The sequence below is a fragment of the Vicugna pacos genome, chromosome 2 (genome assembly GCF_048564905.1).
Source record: "Vicugna pacos chromosome 2, VicPac4, whole genome shotgun sequence".
NCBI lineage: Eukaryota > Metazoa > Chordata > Mammalia > Artiodactyla > Camelidae > Vicugna > Vicugna pacos.
The window spans coordinates 14,441,083-14,453,096 of NC_132988.1; the positions used below are offsets into that span (position 1 = coordinate 14,441,083).

The window sequence follows — 12,014 nt, forward strand, 5'->3', positions numbered from 1 at the left end:
TTCTTCACCCTTCCTTTGTCTTTTCTGACATTGATGGTTTTGAAGAATACAGTCCCCCCTTTTTAAAAAGAATAACCCTCATTTTAATTTATGTACTTTTTATGGTTAGGTTCACATTACGCATCTAGTTGGAATATAAGTTACATGTCTTTCTCAGAGTTTCACCTCCAGAGCCATACAATGTCCATCTGCCCTTCAGTGCTGATATTAATTTTAATTAGCCCTTCAAGGTGTTGTCCAGTGTCTCCAGCATATTTATTATTTTCTCGTTTGCACCTAATCAAGCAGTCTGTAGTCAGACCATGAAAGTATCCTACTTGTTATCAAAATTTACCCTCTGCAGGCTAAAAGAATCATGTAGTTCTAGACCATAGATTCTTAGACTTCATTGTGAACTCCATGTTTAGCTTATTATAGATACAAATGGATATATACAGAAATAATTTATAGATAAGTGTCTCTACATGAGTTAGCATATGTATATACACACACATATTTTTAGTTTGTCCACTGAGAGAGTCTAGAAGCAAGGGCACCCCAGTTACAATGAGCATATCCAACGCCAGATCTTAGTTTCTAATACCAATCCAATCACCAATGAAAGGAAGCAGGGCTCCTTAGAGAAAGGGCTAATTCTGCAGTTGGGGCAAAGACTATACAAGATGAGCCTGGAGCTTATTGAGTGCCAGAAAGCAAAGAAGTGCTCACAAAACAGAATGATAGGGTTATGTCAGAGGGACCCAGAGCCAAACGAAAGAACTCTCGATGGCCAAAGCTGGAACAATTTGAACAAACAAAATCAATAAATTGGCATTAGATTATAACCAAAAGTATTAAAAAATCCATGAGTCCATACTGATATCAATAAATACTTGAATAGATAGGAAAGAAGAGACAAATCTGCCTTTCAGAAGAATCCCAACTAATTTAGTAGATCCTTCCTTCTAAAGAAAGTGGAGTAGAACTCTCTATCCATTAAGTGGGGGCTGTGCTTAGTGACTTGGTTCCAAAGAGTACAGTATGAAGTGGAGACCTGTCAAACACATACCTTAGCCAGGTGATAAGGTTAATACAGTGATAAGCCATGTTGATAGCATGTATCTCTGATATATGATGAGACTGGTACTGTACCTCCATGGTTTTTCCCTCAAAACCCATAATCCATGAAAATATCAGACAAACCCAAACTGAAGGACATTGTACAAATGGCCTGGTCATTACTCCTCATAGATTTTAAGATCATCAAAAATAAGGAAGGTCTTAGAAAATGCTTCAGCCCAGAGGAGCCTTAAGGAGACTTGAAGACTAAATGTCATATGGTATCTTGGGTGAAACCTTGGAACAGGAAAATGACACTGGGGGAAAACTAATGTAATCTGACTAAACTTGCCTATTTTGGTCTTAATAACCATAGTTACAAGATGATCATTTTCCAACATCAGCTGTTCTTATGTATTGATTAATGACATTATAATTTAACGTAAGATCCTTCTGTCTCACCCAGTTTTATTTATTTATTATTGGTGTGGACTCACGAATTTCTGTTAATTTTCAGTGGTAATTCATTAATGTTTATAATCATTGTAGTGCTGAAGTTATTCCATATTAGGCCAGTAGAAGCTGGTTCTTACATGGTTTGGTCATGCCTCTTCATTTTCTTGAGCACTTTCTGACTTTATGAGAAGGCAAGAGTTTCTAGGCTTATCTTGTAGCTCGTCTTGTACCTTCTTTCCTGCAGCCCTGGAACCAGCTGTTACTCTGAAGAGACATGATTCCTTTCAGTGAGGATGACTGTTAGAAACCAAGACACAGGCACTGAGTGCAACATAGCTCATGACACATTCTTTCAGTTGTCTCTCTTTGATAATCGTGGAACCCCTGTTTTTGTGACATCTTCTGGTTTAGCTTCATATTTTTTTTAAAGTTTGCATGTGGGTCTTATTTTATTTGTGGGTTTTGAATGCTGCATTGGTAAGACATTGATAAACATCTCAAGAACACTTCAGATAGTATCTTCCAATTTATATACCACAACATTAGTAAGTGTATAGACAACTTACATTTGTATGGTGACAAGGATGTCTTTCAAAATGTCCAAACTGAGGGAGGATATAGCTCAGTGGTAGAGCACATGGCCTAGCATGCATAAGGTCCTGGGTTCGATCCCTAGTACCTCTATTAAAATAAATACTTAAAATGTCCAAACTGCATCATGTGTTTATCTGCGTTTTCACAGTATTTCTATAATTTATAAGTAATGCAAAATTTATTTTATAGGGAATTTGTGATGTTAAAAGGTTCAAATTTACTATAAAAGTTAGCAGTGAACTTTTAAGTAAATATAGACATTAATAAGCTATTCAGGTACTTTATAAGTATGTATAATCATTCATTCCACAAGTTTTTGAATATGTACTAATGTGCCAGCTTTGTTGAATATTGAGACCATAAATAGTAAGTGAAAATAGGTATCATTTGATTCCTCATGGAGCTTTAGACATTGGTCACATTTTAACATTTTTTAATATATTTAAAATCAAACATAGTGTAGCCATTTAAAATACTTTGATTTATTCTCAAAGTATTTTTCTTTGTTTGCCATCATTTAGAGATGACTAGTTTATTGCATATTTAGAACAAATTTGTAAAAATAACTCTATTATTTGTATTGAACATATTAGATTTACTTTTGAGGTCCCATAAAAATTTAATTTATTTTATTTTGCTAGAATATTTTTTTTAGATCCCAATTGTATATTAAGATACAGTTGTTTGTAATTGTTTATATTTGATGAGCTAGCTAGGTATTAGTTTAATTTATGAGTATGGATTAGCTAAAAGTGTGTTATCTTCACAAAACCTGAGTATAGGTTTGATTTGTTATGTGTTGGTTCGAATATGAATTTAAGGTCTAAAGTGTTTTAAGTAAATAGCAGAACACAATTTGAGGGTAGATAGTGGCATTGTCATATTATTTATGTGTGTATGCAGTGTTATTTCCTTCTGAAATAAATAACTGAATAGTTCACCAGAAAGCCTGGTAGGAAGGAGTAAGGTTGGATTTTATAATAGTCACCCTGATTTTCAGATTTTCTCCCCTTCTTTAAATGGTAACCCCAGGCATTTTAAGGTTCTTTGGGCCTTTTTTCTATAAATAATATTTGCTTCTCAAAATATAGGTTTAAATAGCACATTTAGATTAACTTCTCTCTAATGCTTAGTAAAATATTTCTCCATGCAACCGTCTACCTTTTTGTTGTCCATTTCTGGATTTCCAGTATCTAGAATGGTATCTTTCATATTGTAGGCATTCAAAACAATTTACAAAAAATAAATGAGTATGTAAATATTTTTCTTAAACAGTGATTATAACGAAAAGAAAGCTCATTGTGCTTACTGCCCTAATGAGTTTAGTTTTTAAAGGGGCAATGAACATTACATAGAAGAGTTACCATTACCTTTTACAAAGGATTACATTAAAAAAAAAAACTCCTTGGTAGTAGAATTTTTTGAAGAATTTAACGTATTATGGGAAAATTTAGGTTCAGTGGACTGAATTCAGGCGTGAACCTGCAAAAGCCCTTTTGATTATTGTTATTTTTTTTTTTATTTTAAAAATATGGAACACTTCACGAATTTGCGTGTCATCCTCGCACAGGGGCCATGCTAATCTTCTCTGTATCGTTCCAATTTTAGTATATGTGCTGCCGAAGCGAGCACTGATTATTGTTATTATATTTATAAAATATGTTTATGAAGTTTGTTAGAGGAAACATCACTATCATTCCATACTTCTTTAGTTATGATTGATTCTGGGTTGTTAATTTCCATTTAGCATTCTTCATTTGCTAGAAACATTTAAGGATTTCTCATCTCTGTGGTTTCAATTAGATGCTTATAATACTTATATGTATATTTTTTTATTTTTGGCAGAAAATAAGCAAAAGTAGAAGTATTCTTTCTGGTCTAATCACTTAGCAGACTATTAAGTTCCAATTTCTGTCCTGATTTTAGTAACTCTTGTCTTTCTGATCTTACTTCCTGGGTTTTGCTTCCTTGCTCCAGCTCAGTACCAGAAATGCCATGTAATTTGACTCTTCGGGATTTATTTTTTTTAAAAACGGGATGTGGGGGACCTCCCTTTAATCAAACTGCCTGCCCCTTATCTACCCACCCCTATTTTCTGTCCCCTTTTTGTTCCCCTCCCTTTGCCCACCAAACCCACGGTTGTAGGTTCTTTGGTTCTGCCCATGACATCTTGTCAAAATACATCCCTTCCTCATCCTTTCTTGTACACATCTCTCTCTCCTTTGTTACCAGCTGGGAGTCAGTCAGAAGGTCCTGGCTTTCTATTGTACACATCCTGTTATTCATTCCACAAATATGTTGAAAATACAGCCACCAACAAGTCAGATAATGGGGAAAATTTGATAACTTCCTGTAGAAGTTATATAAATATGAACTTAATTGTTAAAGAAATAGAAATTTCTTCTTTTAAAATTAAGGAATCTTTCAAGGGTTTTGGCCAATGTATCTGTTTATTCGTAATTGTAGGGTATGTAATTATTAGTGTGGAGACTGGTATGTTCTTAACTGTCTGACTTCATTTCTTTAGATTTTGGCACAAATTACTTTGGTGCTCCGTCTTCTAAGGAGTATGCATGATGTGAAAAAAAAAGTTTAATGGCCGGGCAGCATTGGTCTCTGTGGCGCCTACCCTCAAGCCTGCGCCTGCGCACTAGCCTGCGCCTGCTTTCTGCGCATATCTGCACACTCACTAGGCAGGTTGGGGAGCGGGGGACCGTAATATTACTAAAGAAAAGTTTAGTTTAAGCTCTTCTCTGATACTTATGACTTATTCCTTATTTTTGTTAGTAATTTAAAATGCCTCTCTGACATACAACTTATGAGATTCTTAATGTTTGAATCCAGCTTTGTCCTCAAAGTTTTATCAGTCTCTTTTGTAGTGTTCTGGTTAAATATATTTGTCCATATACACGTTTTATACATTTAGGTAGTTGTTTACGTACTTATTTTGTTTTACATTTTATAACATAACAGAAGATTCAAACTTACACAAATTCTGGGGGATCTCATTGTGGGACGCCAAGAAAATGAATGATAGAATCTTTCAGTGAAAGAATTACTTCCCTTATAAGGTTAATTGCCTCTTACTGAGCAATGAGGAAAGGCTCAAAGTTATGATTCAATGCCCTAGAAACAATTTATTGTGAATGGACACCGAACCGAAAGATAATTTTTAACTCATTGTAGTTTTCGGCCAACTATTTAAAACTAAACACTACGTGTAGAAACTTCACTTAAGTTGTAAAGAAGCATAAATTCACATGGAATATGATTAAATACATTACACTTTACTGTGATATTTACATTCTAACCACTGAGATTTACAAACTAACATAAGTATCTGTTAGTAAAATGGCAAAGAGGGAAATAATAGTTGATTTCTTAACTTTAATGGGCTTCCAAAATAGTGAATACTTCTTACTTTTATATTCTAAATATATTTTAACAAGTAAATCACTTTATCAGAGACAGTTGGTGTAGATTTTAATTTTTCTGAATCCTTTTCTGGCCCTTTCCCCATGGTTATTTTTTTAAAAAGTAAAGTCAACAATCCTTCAGAATAATGTTCTGGGGTGTCATAAATGGAACAATTAAGCTACTCCTAAAGTGGAATTCATGTACTCATGTTATTTTAAAAATACATAACATATATAAAATACAATGAAAGAGTATTTTTAAAAATCACAATATGATACTTAAAGTTTTGCCTTACATAAAATTTTACCATAGTCATTCAACATACATGTATTAACCTGTATTAATATGCATGCCATTTTGCTAGGAACTTAGCTCGATTTGCTGCAAACTAATTCTCTGCTGTACTAAATTACCCCAAACTAGTTTTATTCTTTGTTTACACAGTATGGGTTGAGAGGGCCTATGAGGCCTGTGATGACCAAGATTCATCTTTATTCTCTGACCTTGCCTTTTAGTACCTCCCTTGACCCCTCATTCTTAATAGTCTCAGGAATCTTACCTCCAAAAAAGACTTCCTTCAGCTTCAAACAGTAGAGATCTGGGACAGACAAAAGGATGTTCCTTAAAAAATGTGGTTATGAAAACTGGTCAGTTACATTTTCACAAAATTTTTACACCTATAAAACCAACTTTCACCCAGTATAATACTTTTTAAATATGTAAAGGGGACAAAATTATCCTGAATATGGTGAAATGTTGGAAAAATAGACAAGACTGTGAAAAGAATGAGAAATTAGTGAAAAATTCACTTAAAACACTAAAATTTTAGTTGTGTTTGTAATAGGACAGGACAGTCCTATGATCTCAGTTTTTAAAAATTGAATAGTTCTTGAAATGTTGCTAGGAAAAATATTATTAATTTTATCATAGAATAATATGTTCAGTTGAAAAATATAGTCATATTAAATACATTCAATAACAATATTCTTTAGACATTTATGATTGGTAAATGGATGATTTTGATAATTTAAGTGAGTTTATTTTTGGCAGATTGACTTTTGGAAAATTGGTCTCTTTTCTGCTGCAAAACATTTGCATACAGTAACGCGAGAGCTTTCCCAGTGCTGACTTTCTTTGGAGCTGTGTAACCTTGGCAATTTCATTGAACTTTTTAAGATATAGTTTTCTCATATGTGTGAAATAGTTGCTAGTCTCTTCCTTGTTGGGTTATTGAGATAATAAAATGAAATAATTCCTGTAATAATGTTAGCACAATGCCAGACACTTAGAAAGGGTTCAATAAATGTGTGATTATTATTAAGTTGTGATACAAGGGTTCCAAAACAAAAGGGATACTTTATGAAGGTTTTCTTGACGTTGACTAAATTTCTTAAATTAAATTAAAGTGTTTACAGAAGTACTGTTAATTAAATCACCAACATTGATGTATTTTTATTTCCTTTTAATGAAGCCTAGTGGCCGCACAAAGTATCAACTTTATTTGGAGTCTTGGTCTCCCCTAACATTTCTCTTTTACAATTTCTCATGGTTTTGATAAACAGCATGTGTATTTTTGAGAGGTTAAAGTTGATATGTACATTCCAGATTTCATTTTACTTTAGAGATCAGGTTTGGCACATTAAGTGTCTTTGGTTCAGTAGGTGAATAGGTAGGTATGAACTGTGGCCCTATTTCACTGTTGAAGATACCTCAGATGGTTGGAAGTGCATTGTGGAGGGGCAAAGGGCAGAAGTATTAGAGCCTAACAAAGGACATTTGGAGATGGGAAGTGTATGGAACAGACTAAGAGGATGGCTGGTTAAGGGAAGAGGAGTGACACTGATTATTTTTGTATCTGATCCCCTGTAAGAACAAAATGTATTTTTGCTTAGAAACAAACTTGTCTCACAGCATTGCTTCCAGACCATAGGCAGAAACTGAGTTCAAAAAATGTGTTTTTGCTTTTCTCCTTAGACATTTAATAGGGAAAATATATATGTCGAGTAGGGAGAATATAAATGAGTATGTTTAAGGCATTCCACTTGTTCCTTGGCATGGTATTGTTAAGCTGAAGAAAAAAAGAAGTGTAAGTTGTTTATAAAGCCAAAAATTATTATTATAAATGCATTATTCTTCTCAGAGTAAAATTTTAATTTTAATTTTGCTGTGCCATTTATTGGGAAAGTTACCTGTTTAAGGAAGCAATTCATTTGTGTTCTGGAGTTGATGAATTTAAGAGAGCCACATTTTAATCCTTGATTCCCTGAGGATTTTCTTTCACAATACCTTTCTCCTTTAAGTCCCTAAAACTACAGTCCTTTTGAGTGAATAGGGGCTATTTTATACACCACCCTGCTCCCAATCCAATTAAAGGTTCCATAATAGATGGATTAGGGAAAGTTTACTTCTTAGCAGAAATAAAGCTTTAGAGAAATGGTGCCCAGATAGCAAGAGGGAATGTGAGGGAAAGCGGAGAAAATTAAGGAGATAATGGTCAGTAATCTTAACTTGTCTGATGTTTGCGCTGTTCACAATATAGCGGACTTTGAAAATAAGGGGAACAATGCTTCAGATTCTTTAACCATTTTGTTGCTGAAGTTTGGCTGTCTCTTCAATTTTCTTCACTTTTGCTTTTGTTATCTGCATCTTGGGCAAATATGTCTAATCCTTTACTTCAAGTGTCTGTGTGTTTTGTTGCATTTTCTTTTCTTTTTTTTCTTTCTAAGTGTGAGTGATAGTGTTGGAAGGAGGTAAGAGGATGGAAAAGTTAATCTGGATAACAATTCCCTTGCATAATTATTAAAAAAAATAACCTAATAGCAATAAGTATACTTCAGATTTCATTTATAAGTGTGTAATTATGTATTTGTGTGTTTCCAAAATTAAAGAAACAATTTGTTTTGAAAATCGTTTTGCAGGTATTATTTTGTTTGGTAAAGTTCATTTCCATTAGGCCCTAATAGACAAAGATAGTTGAGTATGGTGATTCACTTGGACAAAATCAACAAAATACATGTCTGAGAACTAATTTTTTTTTTTTTTGGTTAGAAATACATATTACCTGTCATTGCAGGTCAGTTGAGTTTTTATTTCAAATCTCTCAACATAAATTTGGAAGATTTTGCCTTTAGTTGCTTTAGACAATCAGGTCACTTTTATTTATGATCAACACATAATACCCAAGATAAAGAATTGACCAGGGAAATTATACCATCTTTAGAGCAGTTAAATCAGGCATTTCCGAGTCTATAAAACAATCAGTAGTCACTAAAAAAAAAACTCTTTCACTATGTTATTATTTCTGAAGTCGCTCTAGAACTTTTCTTTCCCAAGGATAGTGGATTGTGGTAAGGCTAAATGTTTAATGAGTCTCTATGTAAAAGGCTGCACTTATCTTCCAATTAACCCCAAGACCACTCTGGCATTTCTGTAAATCCACAGAAGTATTTTGAGTGAGGCCTAAAGGGTAAGCTGCAGGCTGCCTGTGAAAAATGTAAAAAGACTAACCTGCTAACAAACGCTGTGCAATGGGACAAAGAAAGTTTAATCCGTATTATGGTAAATGCAGGCTTAGTGTCCCAAAAGGGCTTTGCAGAGTGGAGCAAAACAAAGAAGGGGCAGCACTAATAAAAATCCAGTGCTTTTATTTTTATACACAAAATTGTTGCAAAAGAAAAACTGATAATAGCATTAAGAAAAGGTTTGAATGGTGGTTTTAAATATGATACTAAACATTGTATTTGTTCACCAATTGAATGCAGTTTGTTGTACATAAAAGAAGCTAAAAGTAACATGTGCAGCGTGGCCATGTTAATATCGCTGAAGAAACCTTTAGTTGAATAGTATGATTTTGGAACTTTCGTTCGAAGTCATCATATCGTAATAGCATTCTTTTTGTGCAATATATAAATATTTCTTGTATATGAAAAATGAGGATTTAAAAAGACTTATTTATTCAAGCTTTAACTACAATAATTTATTAAATGCCTTCAGAGCCTTTTGGGAAACTTACGCTATTTATGATTATATATAAGTTTATAATGAATAGGAAGAAAGAAAAGATCTTTCTTTTCAAATTAACTATTTTCTCAGAAGGGTTATCACTGAATTTTGGAAAGCTTAAATTTTATAACACTCAAAAATTAAGAATCAGGATTATTTTTACTCTAGTTGGTAATAGGATCATGAATAAGTGTCCAAAGTGAGTTAAAGGAATTTGGTTTCAGTGTGTAATCATATTTTTAAATGACTATCTTAGTGAAGCCTTAATGAGTTCTAATCTAACTTTTTATTTTCTTTAAGTCCTTAACCTCAGATTTGAAGCTCTTCTATTCTTAGCCATTATTCAGAGCATATACACTTATTACAAGCTTAAAATAGTTTTAGAAATTATATAGCAGACAGTTCTTGTTGCAAATATTTTTTAAAAAACAAAGGTAAATTGTTCAAATTTTTTTAAAAGATTATGATTATTGCTGAGAATAACATCTATGTGTAGAATTTTAAAGTGCAATAAACATTTATAATGGACTTAATATTACCAGATTTTACAAGAACAAGAAATTTCAGATGTTCTGGGATTATAGCAAGATCTTAGAATATTTGAATTTATTTTGTGATCAGTTTGTAACATTCTTTTGACTATAAACTTTTGTGATTATTTTTAAATACTATATTTTAGTTCATAAATAAGCCAAAAATTTTCCGAAATGATTAGTAAGCATTCTTTTTAGCGGAGATTACCTTAATTATGGTATTAATAAAGATATTAGAGGAGTTTGGGGTTAGCAGAAGCAAACTGCTATATATGAGCTAGATAAACAACAAGGTCCTACTGCATAACACAGGGAACTATTTTCAATAGCCTGTAATAACCTGTAAGAAAAAAAGAATATAAAAAAGGTATTAACAATTCCTTTTGTTATGGAGTGCTTCACAGATTTTAAGGGCTTTCACGAGCTTAATTTCATTAATACATCACAGCTCTCTGAGATGTGTGGGACAGGCACTGATATTCCCCATTTTACAGATGAGATTAGGCTTTGTGACCTTAAGCAACTTTAATGACGTCTTATAGATAACAGGTGGTGCAGTGTGAACTCAGATCTAGGATACTGACTTCAAATTCACTACTTTCCACCAACCTCCATTGCACCAAATCGATGCCATGTCCAAGCACATCACTGTTTCTTCTTCCTCCTTTTCCTCTTCCTCCTCATTCTGCCTCTTCTCCTTCCCTTTTCCTTCTCCTCCCTCTCCCCATCCCCACTCCCATTCCTTCCCCTTCATTTAGCAGAACATTTTACACACATAGAAAGGGATTTGTCATGATGGGAAGAGAGTATAATATTTTAAATGGATATTATAATGCATATTAACTCTGCTTTGACCTGATATATATATACACACACACACTTTTCTTGTATATATATATACACACACACACACATACCAATTTGAGAAATCAAAAATTATTGAGGGTCAGGCCCTTATGTGTAGATCTTGGGAATCCAACAGTGAGCTGGACAGAAATGGTTCTTCTTAGGGACACTCACATAGTTGATATTCCAGCAGAGTATGATCAATAAGCATTTCTAATGTATTATATTAAATGTCATACTAGGGGTAGTATGGAAATGTTTATCCCAACGTCTAGTGTATTTGGCGGGGAGGGGATAGGAGGAGGATGTTCATGGAAGGCTTCACTGAAGAAATGACATTTAAACTGAACTGAAGGATAACGAGGAGCCTACTAGATAAATGGGGAAAGTGTATTCCAGACTCAGGGAAAGATACCAGTTTGAGAGAGAGCTTGGTTGAGATGGAGAAATAGAAAGAATAGTAGTATGATTGGAACTTAGGGTACGGGGAGAAGGTTGTAGATGAATCTACACAGGTAGACAGATGTCAGTTAAAGAAATTGAAACTATTCTAAGCACAGTGAGTGGTCATTGAAAAGTTTTAAGCTGGTAACTAACCCAATCAGATTTATTTAAAAGGTTAATTGAAAATGATAACTTGTGTATTAAGAAGTCTCTTTGCTTTACAGAGTTCCCTTTTATATAGTACCTTTAAAACACAATATGTATATATATTAATATATGTGAGATGTATTTTTGTTTTTCTTTTATTATATAAATGACATTTATTGCGGTATCTGGTAATAAAACATTGCACTTCAAAAGATCAGGGCATATTTGAGCATTTTGAAGTGATGATTGGTATCCTTGCTAGATAAGAAATTGATTATTTCTTGTGTTTCTATTGTTGGAAACTCTTTCTAGAGAAACAGTCACAGATATAGTGACCATACCTAATTTTCTAGGATGCATCTAATATGAAGTATTTTTTCTTGTTGTCAGATGATTTGTCAAATGATTTTTCCAAAATTTCTAGTTCAGAAAATATTTTTACTCTACATAAGGGTTCCTATAATCATCCTGAGTTTTTCTAGAATGCTGAAGACTATTTTTATATCTCATGCTCCAAGAAAATATTTGTTAAAACAG

General features: G+C 33.3%; 1 protein-coding gene and 1 non-coding gene across 5 annotated transcripts in view; one reads left to right on the forward strand and one right to left on the reverse strand.

The window, feature by feature from the left end:
- Window positions 1-12,014, forward strand: part of LRBA (LPS responsive beige-like anchor protein) — a 623,871-nt gene that overhangs the window by 382,985 nt on the left and 228,872 nt on the right. The window lies entirely within an intron of this gene.
- LOC116276831 (U6 spliceosomal RNA) lies at window positions 3,614-3,720 on the reverse strand. The gene has a single exon (XR_004186315.2). It is a non-coding gene; the product is annotated as a U6 spliceosomal RNA (small nuclear RNA).